This window comes from Bicyclus anynana, chromosome 7 (genome assembly GCF_947172395.1).
Source record: "Bicyclus anynana chromosome 7, ilBicAnyn1.1, whole genome shotgun sequence".
NCBI lineage: Eukaryota > Metazoa > Arthropoda > Insecta > Lepidoptera > Nymphalidae > Bicyclus > Bicyclus anynana.
The window spans coordinates 5,232,189-5,257,797 of NC_069089.1; the positions used below are offsets into that span (position 1 = coordinate 5,232,189).

Consider the following 25,609-nt stretch of genomic DNA (forward strand, 5'->3'; position numbering starts at 1 on the left):
GACGACAGCATTTTTGACGTTTGGAAAATTTTACAATAATACATGATTTCTTAAAACTTAATTTAAAAAATTAAGTTTTATAAGAAATCCTTAACTTTTATAATAATTAATATCGATATATTAATTTTTATAAAAGTTACCCTTTTAATTGTTTGAATTAATATTGTTTTATATAAAATTTGATATGAGTCGACTACTCTATTGGAATGGGTAAGTAATGGGGGTCATGGAATGTACCTCATCATTAACAGCCGAAGGACGTCCACAGCTGGACACAGGCCTTTTGCAAGGACTTCCAAACACAAGGGTCTCGAGCCCCAAGCATCCAGCAGCTCCCTGCAACCCGCTTGATGTCTTTAATCCACCTAGTGGGGGGTCGACCAACACTTCGCTTTCCGGTGCAGGGTCGCCATTCCAGCGCATTGGAACCCCATACTTGATATTTGTGTTATTACACCACAAAATAACTAATACTGTTATTTCGTTTAAACAGCTATTTCGCGTTTCAAAATATCGTGTTAAGAGTGTGCAATATGTAATTTGGTGGTTACAAATGGTTCTGGATCTCAGATTCTGGAAAAGTTAAGAGCCTGATATTTGGGTAAATGATATTTCAAAGTGTTAGCTTCGTTATGACTATACAAAATACACAATTTATAAAACTTTTCCCGATAGTTTATTTTTTTGAAAAATACATTTTTTGCTCACATTTTGCTTTCAATCTCAGGAAAAGCAAACTTATTTTCTTAAATTTTTGTTTTGTATAGAAAATTAGGTATATATCTTGAACATGGCCATTTTGTTTTTCGTTATGTTGTTTAATTTCCTTGCAATTAGGTAAAAATGGTTTTGGCGCTCATGTCATAAAATTTGCGTCGCGGGTCAATCGCTCCGTGCTTTTCACTCACGTGAAAGTCATGATTCGGCGTCTCGTTTGCGCTTCGAATTTTATCCATGTCGTACCGACGCGCTGCGCGCTCTTAAAAATGAAACCGAAACCGCAAAAGCGTGTAGCGCGTACCCACCACGCGTGTTTGTGGTCGGAGACAATTTGAGGAGCTATCAAGTTGTCGGCACACGTCGCTTGTTACTCACCACGTGGTGTTTCAAATTAGTTGTTTGTTTAATTACGGTAGCATTATTTTCCCCTATTTTGTAGTTATAGTTGACAGAACATCTGCCTAATCTTAAGCTCCCTCTACCTGCAAAGTGGTATTTTATAAATAAAAGAATTAGAATTTGCTATGCTCAGTCTCTGCATGATTGAATCAAAAATGAGGAGATCCGTAGAAGAACCAAAGTCAAGACATCGCTCAATGAGTTGTGAAGTTGAAGTGACAATTTGCAGGGAACATAGTACGAACATACTGTATGACTTTTTCATTTCAAAAAAATTTTCATTCACAAAAGAGCAACTGTTGAGTTTCTTGCCGGTATCTTCTCAGCAGAACCTGCCTTCCGAACCGGTGGTAGAATCTTTACAAATAGTCAACTGACGTGTCAAAAGTGCTTGTAAACTGAGCCTACTTGAAATGATTTTTGATTTTTCGATTTTGAAGAGCCGATAAACGTTGGGGTGGTGACATTGCACTAGAAAACGGTATTGCTCAAGTTAGGTCATGGAATTTTAGGTGCTTAAACTTAGTCAGAGATTCGTAGAACATTTACATATAAATGATTACTATCAAGTTAATTTTTCGCGAGTAACTTCATCTCGATGAAACGATCGATTTTTTATTTACGAAAATTCTTGATTCTGGTAGCTAACTGAGTTACCAGGAAATGAAAATTTCTGGCGTCGGAACGAGATAATATACCGTGAAATTTGCAGGACATTGTGGCTGCTAAGTTGTTTAGCTATTAATTAATCAACACTAAAAAAACATTTAGTTATAAATAAAATATAAATATACTTAAACAATACACATCACTATCTAGCCCCAAAGTAAGCATACAGAGTAGCTTGTGTTATGGGTGCTAAGGTAGTTGATATTATAATATTAATATACAATTATATACTACATATAAATACTTATATAATGTATAAATACACACAGACACTGGAAAACACTATGATCATCACACAAATATTTTCCAGTTGTGGGAATCGAACCCACGGCCGTGGATGCAGAAAGCAGGGTCACTATCCATTGCGCCACGCGGCCGTCAGTAACCACTTTTGATAAACTACCCTCCTCCCAACTTGTATCAATAACGAGCTGTTTTTTACTGTTGCTTAATTAATAGTTATACAACTTAAAAGCAACAATGTCCTACAAATTGTGAAAATTGAAAAAAAACGTACATCATCAGAATCATATTGAATTTTGCTTGACCACATATCGCTTAGGTAATAAAATGTGTGGTTATAAAAATTACAATAATCTCCCAACCGCCGCCTTGTTTACACCTGTCCCAAAAACACGAAACGGAGGCAATAGACAACAATTTAAGGATCCTTTTAAACAGTTACGTATGTGTGGGTTTCGTTATTGTAATTTTATATCATACTTGCTTTATACGCTACGAGTATTTTCTTTTTGTCTAAACTAAATGTATTTTCTCTAGTAGACTTTTCTATCTACTCCTACCCGAAATATTTATACTCGAAAGTATTGTCCCGACAGACTTTCTCTAGCCACAAATGGTTTTCATACACCAACTGTCAATACACATAAATATAAATAAAATTAAAGTGACTATCTGTGATTTCAAAATAACTGTATAATATAAAGTGCTTACAGTTACAGTTACAAGTTATCAAAACACAATCAAACTTTTAAAAATGATTGTCAGTCTGTCGGTCTGCGTTTGGGTTAATCTATTTTTTAGAACAACTGAAAGGAATTTAATGGGCTTTACACTGGAAGATAGAGGAGGCTTTTGTGCAATAACTAGGCTCCTTTTTATCCCGAAAAATTCCATGGTTCCCACGGGATTTCTAAAACAGCTGGATTACCCTACAATATTTTCAGTTGTTTCCTTGGGGTATTCCTATATTTATTGAAATATTTAAAAAAATTATGGAAAAAGACACCTATGCATTTAATTTCACTTCTGCAAATGAAGCATAAGAATTAATATCAATTACTCTAAAAACACTCAATGTTAATAATTAAGTATTAATTAATATGATAACACTCTTTGTAAACGGGGCTGACACCTGCTTGCCCTATCTATAACTTAATAGAATCGACATACATATTTACCGTTCAATTTATATAACTATGCCTTTATTGCGATGAACTTAAGGTAGATAATATAGTTGCGGGACTGCAAAAAATTTGGTACCTATACCGCAAATCATTAATTTAAGCCATGCATATAAAATGCATTCAGATATTGGTACTTATTAAGAAATGATTGGGGACATGGTGGGATTCCGATACGTTGACGGCTAATTATAATTATTATATTTTTTAATTAATCATGAAACATAGTTACGTGTGCGCTTGATAACATCGGAACTTGCCAACGTTTTTGCTACATATTCATACGGTCAGCAGAGCAGTAAAGTTTTAATTTAAAATGTATTGATTGATTTGATGTATTTAAATTTTTATTTTTTGTACTTCTTTGTATTCGTCCACTGCTGGACAAAGGCCTTTCCGAGAGCGCGCCACCACACACGATCCTCCGCCTTCCTCATCCAGCCACTTCCCACTACCTTCTTGATGTCGTCGGACCTGCGTCATCTAGCTGGAGGGCGTTCTACACTGCGCTTGATGGTACGCGGTCTCCACTCCAGAACACGTCTGCCCCAGCGGCAATCTGTCCTAAGACAGATATGGCCCGCCCAAGAATTGAATATCCACGAAAAACCGACGAATCCAAACGACAACATCTCCCTAATCCAACAGGAATTCCTCTACGCACGTCTCACTCTGAAACCGGAGCATCTCTATGAGATATTGACTCTACAAAGTTTCGAGGCGGTTTCATCCGTGTATTTTAATTCCCGTATAAATAAAATGTAGCCTATATGTTACTAATCCTGCGGGATTTTCCGGCATAAAAACCTTTGCTGCTCAATATCTTTTTGTAAAAGTCCTTTTACAGAACTAGAACGGCTAAACCGTTCCAGAGATTAGAGCATACAAACAGACAGACAGACAAAAAGCCAAAATTAAAAAAAAAGTTGTTACTGATTGATAAAGAATTTTCCTTTTTCCGTTTCATTGATAATTTGGCTTTCTATTGGTACCTAAAATTCGAAATAAATTTTGAATCGGTCCAGGAGTTTTGGAGCTTACAAGCAAATAAAGAAATTAAGAACAACCTATTTATAGGATTAGTTTAGTTTATTTTTATATGATTTTATGTATGAATTAATTGATAAAGTAGTTGTGCTGTCGCTACATTGAGCGATTGCATCGTCTGCCTCGCGCCCCTGCGACGTTCCTCCGTACACTCGTACGCTAATGAATTCGCGTGTCGCTTCATACTCGCAGCCTAATTATGGGAAAATGAAATAATGCTTCCACCGCGCACACTGCACTGTAGGTGTGATATCGTAAATAGATAAGCCCTTTGACGGCTCACTCGATACGAAAATCGCGACAAAAACGCGTTGGACTTCAATGAAAGCGTGCCGACGTTGTTAGAAAAACACCTGGAATGTCATTGAGTTTGTATGTACTGGAGGGGATAGCTTATGTATTTTCGGATCACGAAGTTCCGGGTTCGAATCTGGGATCAGACTATAAGATACTAAGTTTTTTTCTCTTTTAAGTATAGCATTTTCAGTCAAAATTCTCAGCTTGGGGAAGTTGGTGGTGTTACCATCTGATAGTGGTCGTTAATTAAATTCAAGTATATCTCACCCTAAGCTCGTCAACCCGCATTAGAGCAGCGTAGTGGGTCTAATGCTCCATATGAGGAGGTCTGGTAGCGGGCAGTCTAAATAGCCTGATAATAATGATGTACTGTTCCAATAAAAAAAGATTTCGCCTGGCTGATTGAATGAAGTATTTGTTGCAGCGCTAAAATATTAGTTAAATCTACAATATTCAAATATGCAGCACTATATGGCGTATAGAAAAATCATGCGACCAAAACATTGTAAGCTCTGATTTACGTTTATATGGCGCTTACACTTTTCGCTCAATATATAGTAGCTTCCTAAGAAACTATGAAGTGCGGCGATATCACAGAACAGAACGCAGTGATGAGTGCAGTGTCTTCTCTAGTGCGTAGTACACAGTAACTCAATGGTGGAATGTCAATATTTTTATTATATCTACGTACGGTACGTTTTTTACTACAGTAAGGCTTCTGGTAATTTTAATTAAAATGAAATTATAATATCTACTAATACAATTTTGAGGGAAGAGGAGTGTTTAGGTCATGTTTTAATAATTTAATATGATTTTAAAGCTATAGTAGAATTCTAAAGAATGAATCCAGACTGTTAAATTAATTTGCCGAGCTTATTCGCAGTGTAGGTACAAATCGCGTCACATGAAAAGAGCAATCACGGATACAATTGAATTCAATTCAGAAATACTATAATTGGTATTAGGTATCTATAGTAGAGCATTCGTTATTTCTATTTTTAACCGACTTCCAAAAAGGAGGAGGTTCGGCTGTATGTATGTTTTTTTTTTTTTTTTTATGTATGTCCAGCGATAATTCCGTCAATTATAGACCGATTTTGAAAATTCTTTTTTTGTTTTGTAGGGTTTACTTCCAGGGTGGTCCCATTTTTTTCATGTCAGGATCTGATGATGGCATCCTGGAGAAATTGAGGGGAACTTTCGAAAGTTGTAGAGACGGCTAGTACGTTTGTTAGTGTTTCCATAAGGTATTTTAAACCACTACAACTTTATGAAGGTTTGGAGTTGGTCTGATGATGGAGCCGAAACACAGACGATGGAACTCGTCAAGGATTTACAGCAGTCACCTTTTGTTTGGGCTTGATTAATTTGTATTGATGAGTACTTTCCACCTATATAGGTTGTGACTGTATTAAGGGTCTGGTGATGAAGACGAGGGACAGTGAAGAGAACTCCTCGACGTTTCACAGTAGCTACCTTGTGTTTGGACTTGATAAATTTGTATTAATGAGAACTTACCACCTAGATGGATTGTGACTGTATTAAGGGTCTGATGATGAAGACGAGGGACAGTGAAGAGAACTCCTCGACGGTTCACAGTAGCTACCTTGTGTTTGGACTTGATAAATTTGTATTGATGAGAACATTCCACCTAGAATGTGACTGTATTAAGGGTCTGGTGATAAAGACGAGGGACAGTGCAGAGAACTCCTCGACGGTTCACAGTAGCTACCTTGTGTTTGGACTTGATAAATTTGTATTGATGAGAACTTTCCACCTAGATGGATTGTGACTGTATTAAGGGTCTGGTGATGAAGACGAGGGACAGTGCAGAGAACTCCTCGACGGTTCACAGTAGCTACCTTGTGTTTGGACTTGATAAATTTGTATTGATGAGAACTTTCCACCTATATAGGTTGTGACTGTATTAAGGGTCTGGTGATGAAGACGAGGGACAGTGAAGAGAACTCCTCGACGGTTCACAGTAGCTACCTTGTGTTTGGACTTGATAAATTTGTATTGATGAGAACTTACCACCTAGATGGATTGTGACTGTATTAAGGGTCTGATGATGAAGACGAGGGACAGTGAAGAGAACTCCTCGACGGTTCACAGTAGCTACCTTGTGTTTGGACTTGATAAATTTGTATTGATGAGAACATTCCACCTAGAATGTGACTGTATTAAGGGTCTGGTGATGAAGACGAGGGACAGTGCAGAGAACTCCTCGACGGTTCACAGTAGCTACCTTGTGTTTGGACTTGATAAATTTGTATTGATGAGAACTTTCCACCTAGATGGATTGTGACTGTATTAAGGGTCTGATGATGAAGACGAGGGACAGTGAAGAGAACTCCTCGACGGTTCACAGTAGCTACCTTGTGTTTGGACTTGATAAATTTATATTGATGAGAACTTTCCACTTAGATAGGTTGTGACTGTACACACGCAGTGGGTATGCTAACACTAAAAATAAAAAAATAAAAATTTTAATAAAAAAAATTCAACCGACTTCCAACTCAAAAAATAACTTTAACTAAAAAGCAAAAAATAACATCCTACCTATGTGCTACCTTCTGATCAGTTTGAAAGCGGTGCCAAGCCAGTGTCGTGTTTTAATTAAAGCAGTTTCTGGAATAACCACAGAAATTTTGTAGTTTAAACGTATTTAATTAAAACATCACTGGCTTGGCACCGCCTTCAAACTGATCAGAAGGTAGCACATAGGTAGGATGTTATTTTTTGCTTTTTAGTTAAAGTTATTTTTTGAGTTGGAAGTCGGTTGAATTTTTTTATTATTAAAGAAGTTTTGAAAATGGATAAGAAGCTTGGAGTTTGTGTGATCTCTCTTTATTCCTACATGTAAAATAATAACTTAAACTGAAAATATCTAAATTCCCAAAGATTAAAATGATAATGATAATGATAATTACAGAAATTTGATTATTCAGGCAAAATAAAATAAAATCTTTTTAAATTAGCTACACTTAAAAAAATCAAAATTCATTAGCAAGCTTAGTTTACAAGCACTTTGAAATATCAGATCTTTCAGCTGGCCTATTCACTATTTTGGTCTTTATTATTAACCTATTGTAGTGGACATCAAAGTGTCATCTACATACCTACTTTATGATATCCACCGTAAGCAACGTGATTTGTAACATCATAAGTGGATGACATTTTGTCAATTGATTTGTCTTTTATTTTAATGGGTTGATAATAAAGACCAAAATATTAAATAGGCCAACTGTTTGTAGTGACTAGTGACTAATTTCTCTACAACGGTTCGAAAGCCTGGATTTGCACTAGTTAGGCAACCGTAAATGCTCGTTTTACTTAACCCGACTATGCCAAAGACGTAAGTCTTCGTCCATCACGGTGCCGGTGAAGTAAATCGCGTGACCAACTTGCATTGAGTCGCAGAACCTTGTAAATTTCTCGCAAACCGTTGCCGTTGCTTTATCGAAATCGCATCGCCTATCGCCCCCCTATCCGAGTCCCAGGCATCTTGGCCTACGCAGGATGCAACGCTAGCTTTTTAACCCCCACTTTTATCAATTCTTATTTACATAAATTCATATTTTAATAATTGCATTGTTGCAAACTGGCTTCTGTCTGCGGATTCAGCTGCGTGAAGTTTGCGTAGATATCTTTTAAAATTTCGTCCCATATTTAATTCTGTATTCGAGTCGATAATCGACTATTTAAAAAAAAAATTGTGTCCTATATAATTAAAGATCCAACACAACCTAATGTCTTTTTACAAAGCTTATCTTTGTATTATCTTTGTATTCTTACAAAGCTATATTCGAAACTTTTGAAACCCATTTTTCAAATATTGATTCAGTTCTTGTTTTGTAGTATACAAATACTCTCGTGCTGATTTTTCAATCTTACAGCTTTTCCAAATAGTGCATTATGATTTATTTTTTTGATTTTTTACTATCTATTATATATCGTCAAAAATAAATAATGGTTTTTTGAAGTCAAACAAATAAAAAAAATAAACAAACTGACAGCTTAATTATTTTTTTATGATAAATGTAATTATTCCAAATTGCAAATATTCCCATTAAATGATTCCCATCGCGAAATTGAAATCGAAAATTTTGCGTAATTTCTTGTTATTTGCATCGTAATTATTATATTTTTTAATGAGAGTGCGTGCACGCATGCCCACGACGCATGCCTAATTGGTGTTTTACAACCGTGCGATATAAAATTCAACTTTCTTAATAGAAGCCTTAAGAAACACTTGACAGCTAATATTATAGATGTCAAGCGAAAAGAGCAATTATAGACAATCAGCGTAGAATGTAAAATCTTACAAGAGTGAATAGTTAATTAATTAATATTGAATATTTCGCGACCTGAGGTTTTTTAAAGTTAATTAATTAAAAGTAAAAATAATCGTTAAGTAAACGTAGCTGTACTTGCGAAGGTGCGATAAATATTTTATGGAACAAAAACATAAGCAGTTCAATACAAAGTTTTATTAAAACCGTAACCGTACAGTGTGGTAGATACTTGTGATGTCCTTTCTTAGCTTTTTAAGTAGTCCAAGATTTCTTACATATCTTTAGACTCTTGTAATAAAGACATATTATTTTGTGTTTCCATGTTAAAATGCCTATGTTGCCTATGTTAAAATTAAAAGCATTTATAAAAAGTAAAATCTGTTTGGGAGGTTATTCGGGATTCTCGAGCTTCAACGTTCCATTTGTGTGATGGGATTTATACCACACAACACTATTACGTAAAGTAGGAATAAGTGTACTTAGGAGCATTATTAGTTAAAAATTCATCTTCTACAACCGTTAAATGCACTGCGCAACTACGAGTAACCTACACTTCAGTAAATATTTAATTAGGTAAGTTTAAAAAATCATAAATATGTGTTTAAATGTTTATTTTTATAGAAAGTTGAAAAAAAAGAAAAAAAAAAAAAAGGTGGTGAACATAAGCAAACGCGTCCACCAAGCCACCAAGCCATTGAATTAGGGTAAGCAACGGCAATTATCATTCCAAACGCTATCCACAGAAGTAGGTACAAGTTTAACTTTAGGTAATAATAATACTAAAGAACGGACGCACAATTTCAGTTTTTCACAAATCCCGTAAGAACCACGGATTTTTCCGGAATGAAAAGCAGCCTATGCGTTAATCCAGAGTAAAATCTATTTCCATTCCAAATTTCAATAAAGGAATTAAATTCCAAATAAAACACACACACGTACTTACACACAAACTTTCGCCTTTATAATATTAGTGTGATTGTTTTCTTTTCATGCCTAAACAATTAATTATTCAATAAAAGTCGTAACTCCTGTAAAAGCGTGTCACCACAGGGTAAGCAGAACTTGTGTGTCTCTATTATAAAGGTGAAATAACATTGCTAAGAACAGATTAATTTATCGATTTTAGGTAAAGAAATTCCTCAGTGCCTGAAGACAAAAGTCTTTGAACAGTGCGTGTTGCCAGTGATGACCTATGGTTCCGAGACCTATGGTTCGCTAACTATGGGCCTGATAAGAAGGCTCAGAGTCACACAGCGGGCGATGGAACGAGCTATGTTAGGAGTATCTCTGCGTGATCGAATCAGAAATGAGGAGATCCGCAGAAGAACCAAAGTCACCGACATAGCTCAATGAGTTGCGAAGCTGAAGTGGCAATAGGCGGGGCACATAGTTCGAAGAGCCGATGGACGTTGGGGTCCCAAAGTGCTGGAATGGCGACCCCGCACTAGTAAGCGCAGTGTTGGCCGACCCCCCACCAGGTGGACTGACGACATCAAGCGAGTCGCAGGGATTCGCTGGATGCAGGTGGCTCAGTATCGTGATGTTTGGAAGTCCCTACAAAAGGCCTATGTCCTGCAGTGGACGTCCATCGGCTGATATGATGAGGTAAAGCTAGGAATACATTCAACAATGTGCTAAAACGTCTACAAAATATATAAAGACTTTTTACGTCTTCAAAAAGCTTACTTACTTATTAAAAACTTAGGTTGTAGATCTAGTCTAGATATAATTATCTATACAAACTAAAGTAGTACATTATTTTTCTTAATGTAATTAAAACCGTTATGTTAGAAAATGTTATAAAACAACAAAAATATGAATGCGGTTGAAGATTTTTATAAGATAATCAGTTTAATTTTAAACAAGACAACTATGATAATCTCGTAACAACAACGTTCTAATTTGACACGAAACATAACAACTCTCGATTGTAACCACGTTAACAACAAAACCTTCGCCCATTGTATTGATTAAACTATTTTTCAAACGGCCAACGAGGCAATTAAACAACAGCAATGGAATTTTATTCAGATTCATCAAACCAATTCGAAATCATAATTGATCTGCCATGTAAAAAATATAGAGGGCTGTTAGGTTGGAAATAGGCGCCAAAAATATAAAACTGGAGCGATGACTGGGCGAAACAGTCCGAACCGAAAGTCAATTACCATCGGCCGGCCACGTGGTCCGCGCGCTACGTGGTATATGCTGAACTAACACATTAAATTGTGTATGTTTGTTTGTTGCTGGACATTTCTTACTATAATTTCATTTTTAATATATTCATATTTTTTGAAACCTTCTTAACTATTATTACGAGTATAAAGAGATTTGATTGTTTTGTTATTGCTAATTTTTTTTTTATTCTTTACAAGTTAGCCCTTGACTACAATCTCACCTGATGGTAAGTGATGATGCAGTCTAAGATGGAAGTGGGTTAACTTGTTAGGAGGAGGATGAAAATCCACACCCCTTTTGGTTTCTACACGACATCGTACCGGAACGCTAAAGCCTCCCACCAGCCAGACCTGGACTAATTAAGAAAATCTCAATTTGCCCAACCGGGGATCGAACCCAGGACCTCTGTTTTGTAAAAATTCACCGCGCACACCACTACGCCACGGAGGCCGACAAAAATAATATAGGCTCCGAAACTACTAAACCGATTTCAAAAAATCTTTTACCAATGGAAAGCTACATTATCAGCGAGTTACATAGGTTACATTTTATCCCCGTATTCCCAAGAGAATGGGAACTACGTGAGTTAAGCCGCGGGGAGTCAATAGTCCAATAGGCGGAGAACGAACTCATACCCTCTCGGTGATGAGTTCAGTCCCTTAACCGAGAAGCTATTGAGATTTAAAAAAAAATAAAAATATCAAAAACTTTATATTGCCCTTTAAAAAAACGCTCGTGCCAATGGGGGCTTAGTTCACAAGCACGTTTGAAACGTCAAGATTGACTATTTGTAAAGACTCTGGTTGGGAAGTCAGGTTTTGCTGAGAAAAGCTAAGACAAGACTTTAATCCCGGATTTATTGAAGCTTAATAGAATGTGCGTCCATATTTGAGGATCTCTGTATATCACCCGATCGTATTTATAATCTAGTTTTATCTTCATAGTTGACCTATACTGCTTTTGTCGTACTAATTTGTAGTATTGTACCTAAAGACGAACCAGTTTTCATTTCAATAAACCACACGATAATACATATTATTAGTTACAGTATTTTGAATACAATATTATATTATCAAATACTGTTTATTTAATGATTGACATTTATACGTGCGTTCAGAAATACTAACAAATGATTATTTATGCGTGCGTTCATAAATTAATTTTGTGTAAATTAAAATTCTATTTCCGAAATCAATTTCTAAGATTTATTCTATAGATTCAGAAGTAGGGTAAGGGTAAGGTAGGGGTAGGGTATGGGTAGGGTGGTGGTAGAGTAGGGGTGGGGTAGAGTAGGGTAGGGTAGGATTAGGGTAGGAGTAGGGTAGGGTAGAGTAGGGGTAGGAGTAGGGTAGTGTAGGGTAGAGATAGGTAAGAAGTGTACATAAGTCAAAGCGAAGCTTGACCGGGTCCGGTAGTATAAAATAAAATGAAATAAATTTGTAACAATTAATTAAATTAATTTATTTTTATAATATGTAGTTTTTATATAGGTTTAGGTTAGGTTTATTCAATTTAAGTAGGTTGTTTTAATATTATTTTAAAACTATCGGACGCCCGCGACTTCGTTCGCGTGGAATTCAGTTTTTCACAAGTCCCGCGGGAACCATGGACTTTTTCGGGATTCCTACACATCTTTTATTAAATAAAATTATTACAATGATTCTGTATCATCATGTACCTCATGATCAACGACACATTACCAGTCTGTGGTGACTCTTAACACTGTGAAGTTACTATGCCAATATTTACAGGAAAAAGGTACAGGTAACCCATTTTGTTTTAAAAATATTTTCAATTCACGTAAATCGTTGGCGCCCGTAGCCCATAGACAACTGTAGCCCCCTCCCTCCGCCCCCTGCCTCCCCGCCGCCCGAGCACAGCCGTGAAAAATGCGAATTACGTTTGAAGATGGCCAGCCAGTCAGAAAGTCATTGTTGTCGCCGATAACAGCCCCGCTCCGGACGCCATGGCTCGTGAAATTATTATAGACTCGGAGAAGTGGGGAATTAATAAAGGCTCAATACAAATCCTTACCAACATTACAAATCCTTACCAACATTATAAACGCGAAAACAAGTATGTCTGAGAGCAGTGAAAGCCCAGTGGATATCACTTCTGTCTTTGATTTGGTGGGCGTAAGTTCGAATCCGGTCGGCGGCATGCACCTCCAATTTATAATATAAATTTATATACCTACATGTAAAAATATACAATATAAAGACACACCCAGACACAGGAAAACACCCATGCTCATCACACAAATATTTCCAGTTGCGGGAATCGAACCCACGGCCGTGGATGCTGAAAGCAGAGTCACTTCTCACTGTGCCACGCGGCCGTAAAAAGTAGTCCAACAAGGTACCATTAATTTAAATAAAAAAAATAAAAAATTCAGAGGCTTAGCCGTGAAAAGATAACAAACGGATAGACAGACAGACTTCAACATTAACAACTTATATTCGGCTGACTGTTGAGCACGAGTCTCATTTCAGAGTGAGAGGGGTTAGGCTAATAATTCACTAGCCACCGTGCTAGCCCAATGCGGATTGGCAGACTTCACACACGTAGAGAATTAAGAAAAGGTATGCAGGTTTCCTCATGATGTTTTTCCTTCATCCTTTGAGACACGTGATATTTAATTTCTTAAAATGCACATTACTGAAAAGTTGGAAGTGCATGCCCCGGACCGGATTCGAATTCCGGAATCGGAGGCAGAGGTCATATCCACTGGGCTATCACGGTTCTTTACTTCTTCTTCTTACGGCAGTATTATTATAATACTAAGAAATAAATATAATAGAGTGTGTTTTTGTACGTCTATTTATATAATAGGGATGTAAACAGAGTTTTGAATATGCTCTGTTATCTCTGGTTTACAATACACTGAACATTTACTATTCAAAAATAGAGTTTACAAACAATGGAAGAATATTTTATGTTTCAATACTTCCATGATGTAAACTAGAGTCTCTGTCGATTATTTTAGTTTGGGCTATTTAGTGTTTTATATTGATTAATCTAAGCCAGCGATTTTAATATAACAAAGCCTATAATCTAATTAGCATCATTTACTTAGTCGAGGTTATTACACTATGGATGAGTTCCTTAATGATAAAGATGCTTGGAGGCCGTTGGATCAGCTTCCACCTTCACACAGGAAGTAAAACTATAAGAAATTGTAATGTTGTCATGAATTGTAAATTATAATATTGTATGATTTTTTTTAAAAGAACAACTGTTGAGTTTCTTGCCGGTTTCTTCTCAGCAGAACCTGCCTTCCGCCTGCCTGCTGCCTTTTTAAATCTTTACAAATAGTCAACTGACGTATCAAAAGTGCTTGTAAACTGAGCCTACTTGAAATAAATGAATTTTGAATTTGACCAAGGTACGAAAGCTTAATAAATTTTATTTACCTATCTAGTGAAATTTGTTATTTTTTCAATATCCAATCCATCATTAATTATCCCATCTAATAGCTGCTTTTGTGATAAAATAAATAAATTCGTATTCTTATCATTAGAAGGATTGTCATCAAGAATATTTACAATATTTTTCGTAGGTTTATGACATATTGACCAAATTTAAATTACTAAAATTCCAACTGAAGGATATTTTTGTTACCGGCTTGGACGTGCCGATTTTCATGGTTTGTACTGTAAAAGCCTCAGTTGATACTGCAATTTGCCTTGGTATTGGGTTTTAAAGCACTCAACTGATGCCTTGTTCTACTTACACAAATCGGTCATGTCTGGGTTTATTTTCTGCCTCGAAAGTAAAGTCCTACTACTTATTTTAATTGTTGTGAGTAATTTGTAACTCAAAGAATCATTGAATCTACACCAAATAAAGTTCATTTAAATTGAGTTTTACGCTGACAAAATATGGTAAGCCATTTGCATTTTCCGGCCCCGTGTGGTTTTACCCCCAGTTTAGGGGCCAATATTTTTCGTCGTCTTGACATTTTGACGGTCGGGTTCGTAGTGGCGGCGCTTGCAGCTAGCTACATTGTATTTTAATTAATTGTTATTGCTGGGGTCAAGGAGGCCACAAACTGCGGGTAGGCATGAAACGCTTGTTGTCGTAAAGTAGCCACCAATCGGGCGATCGCCGCGCAATTCTGTATTGGTACCTGTACAGTGTCCGTTAATTGTATTACAATCTTATTAATTAGTCTCAACCGCCAAAAGGTTGAATGAAGTACAAACTAAGTCAATCCCCGTCAATTTCAAGGTCATGTGCATGTGTGAAGCAAAAAAGGAATCCTGGGAAGACCATTGTGTTGTCTGAGTCAGTTCATAAACCTCATCAATTTCGAGGTCCGTCTCCAAGAGAGAGTTTCTGTCTTACATTCTTCTATACTCTATGGCTTATCTCAGCTTAGGTTTCTACGGTCGCCTAGGCCCCACAGGATACGCTGAACCTACAGCAAAGACACTGTACCAACCCTTCTGTGGAGTCTACAGAAATTCACAATCAGAATAAGCCTCAATAACTCAGCGGTAAAAGGGTCAAACTCATCACCGAAAGGTCGTGGTACGATCCCCTCCCGCTTGGACTACTTTACAAGTGTTAGTTACACTATTTGTAACTCAAGAACGACTGGACCAATTTGGCTGAAAATAGGTGGAGAAGTAGCTTAGAACCACGAGACAGGATACATACATACATAGGATACTTTAGGTAGGGGTAGGATAGGGTAGGGGCAGGGTAGATGTAGCGTTTCACGCGGACGCGTTGATAAGTACCTATGACAAATAGTCATCGATCTCCTATTAAAAAGTGGATGCACAATCAGCGACCAAAAAATATCCCCACTCAATGAGTGCCAAACAAATCCTTGGCACTCAATTAAAGTAGTCGCATTTGATCTTTAAGGTTGAATTTGCTCTGAATTTGGGATTTGAATATTAGACTATATTTAAAGGCTATAACTATAAGTATAATTTTCTTTACCAATAATTCTAAAACTGTCAAAGCAAAATTGGCCAGTTTTTAAGTGAAATTTTCTACATGATTGTGCGTCCTTTAATTTCATGAGGTCAATGCAAATAATCTCATAATATTTTAGAACACGAAATATGCTCTTAAAACTACATACTGGGTATGTCTAGTAAAGTTGTAAAATCCTTATCGAACGCGTCGAGGTGCAATAGCTCACTGTATCAGCTATAATGCGCCATTTATATTTGGCTGTCACACGCTAAAATATTAGCTACATACAGCTACATACGAGCGCGTCGGATTGAGTAATTACACCGCCTACGCATTAGTTGGGTAATGTATTTGCTCTGCGATCTTATGACAAATGTTTCGTAGAGCAATGAACTATTGCAATTCGTTTGTAGATAAATGTTACCTCTGTTATTATTAGTACATAAGTCATTATCAACCCATATTCGGCTAACTGTTGAGCTCGAGTCTGCTCTCAGAATGAGAGGGGTCCAAGAGTCCTCCACGCTGGCCCAATGCGGATTGGAAGATTTCACACACGCAGATAATTAAGAAAATCATCTGAAATGCAGGTTTCCTCACGATGTTTTCCTTCACCGTTTGAGACACGTGATATTTAATTTCTTAAAATGCACACAACTGAAAAGTTGAAGGTGCATGCCCCGGACCGGATTCGAACCTACGCCCTCCGGAATTGGAGGAAGAGGTGATGTCCACTAGGCTATCGCGATCTCTAGTACCTAAGTAATACAAAAGAACTGATGTCTAATACAGAAGACTGTCGGTGGTCATCAAAAGGGTTGTGGGTAGTCGCTGGTTAGGACCGTGATGTTTGGTTAAAAGATCAGCAGAGTGGGTCCAACGCTAATTAACGTATTACTATTTTACGTACTACCTTAACGTATTTAAACTATTATCTAATATAAGTACCTACTCAACATATAAGAACATTTACGAGATAGCGTTAAAAAGGTATCCTTTTTATAACATCCTTTGACGCTATTACTGAGTAAAGCTATACTTTTCCATTTCTGTGATCTATTCATAAAAAAAACGTAATTTTTGCATTACATTGCAATTAAAAACAGTGCAGTTTCTTGTATTGTTTTAATCTATTATTCTAATGTTGGAAAGTTTAATAGTTAAGTAGGCGCCCAAAGGACTGTAAACTGTATTTTGCGAATTGAAAATCTCATTTTTTATTAAATTAATAGGTGGTTCAATGAACCTGTTAGTATAGTAGAATGTTTAGTTTTAATTTAAATAATGTCTAACATAATTAAGCTAATTAAAATTTCCGGCGTCGATATAGAAACGTAGCTAATGAACAATTGCAATACATTCGAGTTATCTAACCCATGCGAACCTAGATACATTTCACAATGAGCAATTCCGAACAACACGCGTTGATTGTCTAATGAAAAGTAATTAACCGGCGGGGTGGTGAGGCGCGGGGAGGTATGACATGACAATGCCGGACAGAACAATCGCTGGAAAGAGTTAAAGAGGAGATCCTGACTCAGCAAGAAACTTGTGGGACATGGCTTGTAGCGGCGAGCCAGTGAGCTAAGAAACTTCCATAAGATCCACAACCAATAGGTACCACAGAAAACATATGTACAAGTACCTTAGGTACCGATCTTGTAGTGACTTATTTAACTAATATTAACTATCTACACCTAAACTGAAAGATTTTAAACGGATTTTTGCTACCGTTGAAACAAAGTCGAAACCTAATTGACATAATTATGAACTAATTACCGAAAAAATTCTAAAAAAGCGCATGTATTATGAGTGTTTTTTAAACATTTTAAAAAGTGGTTTTGTATTGTATTTAGTATTTTAGTAGGTATTACTGAAACAGTAAAAAAACTGTAAATATATAATATGTATGTAAGATAAATATATATGTGCTATTCTTGGAGTTTCACTGCGTGATCGAATCAGTAATGAGGTGATCAGCAGATAAACCAAAGTTACTGTCTTAGCTCAGCGAGTCGCGAAGCTGAAGTGACAATAGGCAGACCACATAGTTCGAAGAGCCGATGGACGTTGGGTTCCAAAGGTGCGGAAATGGCGACCCGCACCGGAAAGCGCAGTGTTGGTCGACCCCCCACTAGGCGGCTCGAGATCGTTGCGCTTGGAAGTTCATGCAAGAGGCCTATGATAATAAAGATAAATAAAATGAAACGATTGATAAAAACTTGTTAAGTTTTTAAATTGATTTAAATATATTTCGCCTATCATCCCTTGGAAGAGCCGATGGACGTTGGGGTCCCAAGGTGCTGGAATGGCGACCCGCACTAAAAAGCGTAGTATTGGGCCATGTGGACATCAAGCGAGTCGCAGGGATTCGCTGGATGCTGGCAGCACAGAATCGTGAATTCCTTACAAAAGGCCTATGTCCTGTAGTGGGCGGCTTTTATGATGATGATGATGATTTTGATCCTTATGATATCAATAAGGATAAGGAGGTTGTTCCTTGGTGTCAATAGTAATTAAATATTACTCCTGTATGATGTCGTAATACGTCAGCTGTTTAATTAGCATACTTTTAATGTTAGGCGAGCCCTATACCTATTATTACTACAGGCAGGTGAAGTTTATTTTAGTTGTAAAACTTTTAATTGCGACATTGTGATCATTATTACCAAGCAAAAATAATAACACCATAACATTTTTTTTTAATATTACAAATTCGTTTTATGATAATATTGTAGTCATAAATGCGAATAATTATGTTAGTTATGAAGTGCTCATGTACTTTCAATTATTATTAATAATTCCTTTATTACTTAGATGCTTACTTAGGTACCTTATTAGCGTTTTTGAAAATAGAAAAGGACTGAACAATGTAATAATTGCTATAGAAATTCATTAATATTTATTTTCTCAGGTAGGTTATTTTCTCAGGTAGGTGCGTAACTTTAAAAATAATAAATAAAAAATATGTTGCACCAGTTTGAATGTTAGATAGAATAATCTATTGGGTCGCGTCTAAAAGTTCGTAGCTCTGCGCCCGCCTCGGTTAGTTAAGCCGCAAAGAGACCGACATAACTTCATTGATTAAAGCTCACCTTGATCGATGCCCGTTTACGTTTCCTATTCGTGAAATCGCTTAAGTGTGCTGTCGATGGTGTGACGTAACGCATTTTACGCTCCGTTACAGGGTTTATTAGTGTTTTATTCAAACAATTTGGCTTGAAAAGCGTACCAATTTCATGGGTGTCCATGGATTAATAAAAAAAAATTGGGTTCTGTTTGTATTATTTTAATAAGGCATATTTTACACTCACACAAAAACACAACTTCTGCTGCTGCTCAACATTAAATACTGCATTGATTATGAAACACGGCTAAAACTCACGTGATATTACGTCGGAGTATGCCCGACTAGTTTCGAACCCATACGGGGCCCTTAGTCATGAGCTGGTTCTTGCATCGCGGCACGATCCAAACTGAGTTCACTGAGTACATCACGTGAGTTTTAGCCGTGTTTCATAATCAATTAATATGAATAACACTCACGATAGTTTAAATTCTAAAATACTGCATTGCATTTAAATTCAATGAATTCAAAAATGTTCAAACATCTTCAATCTGGTTTATCTGATCTTCATCATATAATGCTTCTTATTTTCTCTCTAAAATCTGTGTTTTGTAATAAAAACCCTCGTCTAACACAGCCCATCCGTTTAGAAGCAGATAGGCAGGGTAAACATGAGCTTTTTAATAGAGTTATCATCCAATATTAGAAGTTGTATTCCGTAATGAGAAATCGCTGGAAAGTAATGGAACGGCAATAAAGTAACCAAGATTCAGGAGAGCGAAAACCAGTCGGAAAAAACTGCTAGAAGAACGAAGACGAAAACCCTCAACCACGTTGTTTTAGGCATGGAAATAAAGTTCAAATTCTAATAAAACTTGTTATAGGCGAATATTACATCGACGACTAAAAATAAATCGGGAAATTGAAGCAATGAGCGTAGCCATTAAGCCATACAGGGTTATAAGCAAAATTGCATACACATTTTCAATTAAAAAAGACGTATCATTATCTGGCCAGTCTTCGGACACTAAGCATACGCACAAGGGGTAAGTGGAGGTATGTGCGACCGACGACGCGTGAAGATGCCGCGATAGCTAACCGCCTGGCCACATGACGCGCCCCCGCCGATCGAATCGCCGATTGTAAATGGATTTTTTGCCACACTCAGCCATCATTCGCACGGGAGGTTTTTTAACGGTACAACAATGCATTCCCAGTATATGTTCACAAGACAGCGTTTTTAAATACGACACTTTTTTTAGTGTTGCACTTTCAATTTTGGGCGTTGGACATAGACCTTATTATGCAACTTCATATAGGTACGCTACGCCCACCAACTCCGAGTGTTTTTTTTAACTCTCGTGCTAATGTGGCCTAAGCCCTCATTCGCATGACATGATTTTTTAACGGGCGTTAAAAAAGCGTTCAAATATAATATGAAGTTAAATGAAGTTCTATTTCCAACGCCCAAAATTGAAAATGTAACACTGCTCGAAAAAAACGTACGTGTTTTAAAAGCGCTGTCGTGTGAACATATACTTGGAAATCCATTTGTTGTTTTTGAACGCTTTTTTAACGTCCGTTAAAAAATCTCTCGTGCGAATGGTTGCTAAGCTGATTAACTAATGATTATTTGTTAGCAATTAGGTTAGTAGTCAGTTCCTGTGAGAATTGTTAAGTTAATAGGCCAGTCGGCTAGGCAAGGGTGAAATTACTAGCAGCTGGTGAACACCCTTTATCTATTTACGATTACTGGAGGATTATGCTGCTTTTGCAAGGTTTTTACCTACTCAATATTCACCGATAATAATCACGGATACTAGATACTTTTTTTCGCTGGGAAATGCATTTACGTATCCCTTCCGAAAGGGTTGTGGGACTCGCCGAGGCTTCGGAATATCCACTACAGCCCAGCAGACCCGGATGCGTCCTGCGGTGGCAACACAGGATCAATGACATACTCTACAGTGATGTCGTCAGTGATGTCCCGACGTTTGTCACCATGTTTCGCCGCCTATCTTGTCCGCCCTAAATTAAGGTGGGATTGTTTGCGCATATCGGCGCCTCCTTACCCTGCGTATGAAGCGAGCATCGACAGCTTCTTTCCTCGCTCTCTCTTCAGCCTCTTTGAGATCCATGACAGCCTCACAGCGGATATTAGATTCTTAATAGTAGCAAAAACTAAGAAATACACAAAGCTATATACAAACTATACCTTATACACAACGACCACTTTATAGGATACGCAACAAATAATACCGAAAGTCGAGACATATACTCGTAATATTGATTTTTATATTGTACATCATTTGTATTTCTTGCGCTTCCTATAGTCAAAACCTTAGTGCACGCCCATTGACCGTTTGTAAGTCGTATTTAATAAAATCATTAAATAGATAGGTTTTTAATTACTAAAGATATTATATACTTTAATTAAAAACTACTTAATGTCTCAATGCAATAAAAAGGCACTGGATTATTACAACTTATTTAAATTGAATCGTTACGAAGGTTCTTCAGATCACGATATAAATTATGTTTAAAAACCTTTCGTACTTGTAAAATATTTTTAATAGACGAATGTATTTAAAACGTATTGTGGGAAGTTATATCAAATTATTGTCGACCTCGATGACGGAGTAGTTTTGGATGTGATATTTACCTACGGAGAGTTTCAAGTTTGATTTTTCATTGAAATCTCCAAAATTAACATCAAATAATGGTTCTAAATGACACAACTGTTTCATTCTGTATTGCAAGCGTAAAATCTGTTACAAAAATGTTACACATATTACCTATGAGCCGATTTTTGCAGAATTAAGAATAGGAAAGATATTTTAAATCAAGTCGTTGTCCTTGTAGACCAATTTTCAGGGCATAGATATTTGTTATCAGCGGGCGATGGATGGATGGCGATGGATTGGCTATGCTTGGAGTTTCTCTGTGTGATCGAATCAGAAAAGAAAAGAGGAGATCCGCAGACGAATCATAGTCAGTTACACACCTCAGCAAGTCGCGAAGCTGAAGTCCCAACTTTGTGGGCCCAAGGCCTATTAGAATGTATTTTAGTAATAGCTTACCTAATAGTTTCTAGACTAACAAGAAAACTAAAGAACAAAATAAAAATTAGAAATACTAGTTATTATAATACTAATACAAAACATACAATTTATATACAACTTAATTACATATACAATTTATAAACAAAAACAATTTACAAACAATACTGTGCAAAATATACCGAAACTAATCGATCAAATTAACTTCGTTAAACATGATTAAATTCCAATTTCAAAATATGTTATGAAAAAAAAGTCCCAATCATTGCCACGCTCATCGTCTGTTGACGACCTGACTCATCATCTAATCCAGAATCAAATCCACCGCAAACAGCAATCAACAATTAAACAGATGTACCGGGGATCTCTGATTGCTTCAGACTGACGCTGTCTGTGTTAGGCTGTGACCAGAATTGCGACACTAATCACTAAACAATAACTGCGACAATCGATGCATGATTTACACTTTTTAGAGTTCCGAATCTTTTGGAAAAACGGTACCAATACAGCATCACTTTATTGTCTGTAGGTATAGTTTTCGTTTAATGACGAAAAGTGATTTGTACGGAACCCTGTGGTGGGCGAGCGACTGGCACTTGACCTGTTTTAACTTCATTTCATTTAATACTTTTTGTCACTACTTTTAGACAAGAAATATATTTATCTGTATGTATAGGTATTACATCCAATAAAATGGATCTTATATTTTTGTGAACGCTCATAGTCCTTCAACTTTATTATAGGTTCTATTATTCTCTACAGATTTTAAATGTTTGTTTGCAACGTCTATCTATTTAATCAAGAGGCGTGGTACGACCATTTCCAGTACAAGAATGATCTCGTACAATTATTATTTATCGACAACGCTCTTAGAACGCCTACTGAACTACTCAACAGTCGTACAATTATGCTCACAACAAATTCTAGTATTGCTACAAGGTTTACCATTGTTTTGGAAGTTTAACGATTGTTAACACTTGTTATTTTTTTAATTTTAATTTCTTATATTTACCAGCGGATGCTTGCGACTCTGTTCGCGTAAAATTCCATTCTTCAGAAATCCCGCAGGTACCATGATTTTTTACGGGATTAACAGTAGTCTATGTGTTATTAAAGGAGTAACAAACATAGACACATTTACACATGAACTTATGCCAGTTTTTTAATGTTTAGTTCTTTTTCAGTCGAATCGCAAGTCGCGGCCTAATGCTACATCAGCCTGATGGCTTACGAAACGGCTCCGTTAGTAGACAAACTAAAAATTAAAATAGCTAAACGGGCTTCTCCGCCACTAAGCAGACCAATTGTAGCTCCCAGCGGGCGGCGCACCTTTCATTATTCTATAATAACTCGGATAGAGGGCGAACCAAACCTCCGTGTCATGCTGCGTCCAAATAACCAACTCTTACCGAATTAATTGCCACATTCTGGGCGGTAACGTCACTCTCTAGCTCATTGCTCGACTCTGCAATCCCGATACAATCGTAATTAACGAATTATTGTCATTGGGTTCTTTGATTTTCTTCTTTATGAGGACCGTAAACATTGCCATTTGCTATAAGTTTAATTAAAGTTTTATCGTTGTCATCACAGGCAAAAGCTTCAACTCTCTTACTCTCGCTCTCTTGTTTGCTCTCTCTGTGGCTCTTACTGCCACATTTTAAGTGGTAACTTTACCTCGCCTTGCTTATTACTCGATTCTGAAATCCCTATACAATTGTAACTAACGAATTATTGTCATTGTGTTATTTGATTTGCTTCATTGGGGGGCCGTAAACATTTCCGTTTGCTTTAAGTTTATTTAGAGTTTTATCATAGTCATCATAGGCAAAAGCATAAAATCTCTTGCTCTCATGAATGTTCTCTCTGTGGCTCTTACTGCCATATTTTGGATAGTAACTTCACTTCGCCTTGCTCATTACTCGATTCTGAAATCCCTATACAATTTTAATTAACGAATTATTGTCATTATGTTATTTTATGTTCTTCATTACGAGGGCCGTAAATATTTCCGTTTGCTTTAAGTTTAATTAGAGTTTTATCGTAGTCATCACAGGCAAAAGCATAAACTCTCTTACTCGCTTTCGTGATTGCTCTCTCTTTGACTCTTACTGCCACATTTTTGGCAGTAAGGTTCGCCCAGCACATTGCCCAATTTTGCAATCCCGATACAATCGTAGTTAACAAATTATTGTCATTGTGTACTTTGATTTTCATCAATAGAGCTAGAATACCTGCAATTTCGTTTACTTTAAGTTCAATTAGAGTGTTATCGTCATCATTACAGGCACAAACATTCAATTATTGCAATATTTTGAGCGTAATCTTCCCTCTCACGAAGGTTTACGCCTGTTTCTGCAAGAATTATTGTCATCTAGCGAACGCCCGCAACTCCTTTCGGGTAACAATCTTCACAAACCCTGCAGGAATCATGCATTTTCTGGATTAAAAAGTAGCCTAAATAAAACCCGCATGATGGGCCCACCAAGTGGGGGATCGACCAACACTGGATTATCCGATGCGAGTCTGCAATTTCAGCGCCAAAACTAAACAATCTAATGTAAGCTATTACAATAACTTAATCGAAAAATAAGAGAATTACAACACAACAAAACAAACCGGTGGTTCCATTAACACGTTCAAGAATTGTGAACCCTAAATAACATTTTTGTATCGGGATGATTTGCGTGTTATGCGTACCTGTACGTAAGTTATTAGCCGGGCTATCGGCACCGCCTCCGCCGGCCGTCGTTCCGAACATCTGTACAAATCGATATAGCACTCGATCCGAAGCCGAGATTATGCTAAAGCGATGTTAGACGTGTCGAAGTCACTATCTCGTATCGATATAAATCATCTTATTAACTATTGTTTCGGGAGGTGTGGTGTGAACGAGCCCGATGCTATCTGCCGTCTGATGTGTTTTAAATTAACATAATAGGTTTTGTGAATGGATATCGCCTCTATGTTTGTTGTTATTGACGGCGCAGCCTGGGAACATGGCGGTGTTTTCGGTAAACCTACCACCAAACTTGTACCTACCTCTCAGACCAATTACCATAGGACCTGCCTCGCTAGACTTTACCCCTCTGTCAAAAAATATCAAGATCTACGAGTATTTATGTTTAAACAAACTACATCTATACAATCGATGTTTCATAGTGTTAAAACTACACGTGTGTGTCATCATTTTCATGCCTTTTGTAGGGACTTCCAAACATCACGATACTGAGCCACCTGCAAAATTCAAAATTCAAAATTCAAAATTCAAAATTCATTTATTTCAAGTAGGCTCAGTTTACAAGCACTTTTGACACGTCAGTTGACTATTTGTAAAGATTCTACCACCGGTTCGGAAGGCAGGTTCTGCTGAGAAGATACCGGCAAGAAACTCAACAGTTGCTCTTTTGAAAAAGTCATACAGTATTACAATTTACATTTGATAACAATTAAATTACAATTTCTTATAGTTTTATTTCCTGTGTGAAGGTGGAAGCTGATCCAATGGCCTCCATGCAC

The 25,609-nt window shown here is 36.9% G+C and overlaps 1 long non-coding RNA gene across 1 annotated transcript; it reads right to left on the minus strand.

Moving 5' to 3' along the window:
- Positions 1–6,326: 6,326 nt before the first annotated feature.
- On the minus strand, positions 6,327–7,335 carry LOC128198227 (uncharacterized). Its single transcript, XR_008250954.1, has 2 exons — positions 6,980–7,335; positions 6,327–6,849 (listed from the first exon to the last, which is right to left on the minus strand). It is a non-coding gene; the product is annotated as an uncharacterized LOC128198227 (long non-coding RNA).
- Positions 7,336–25,609: the final 18,274 nt, after the last annotated feature.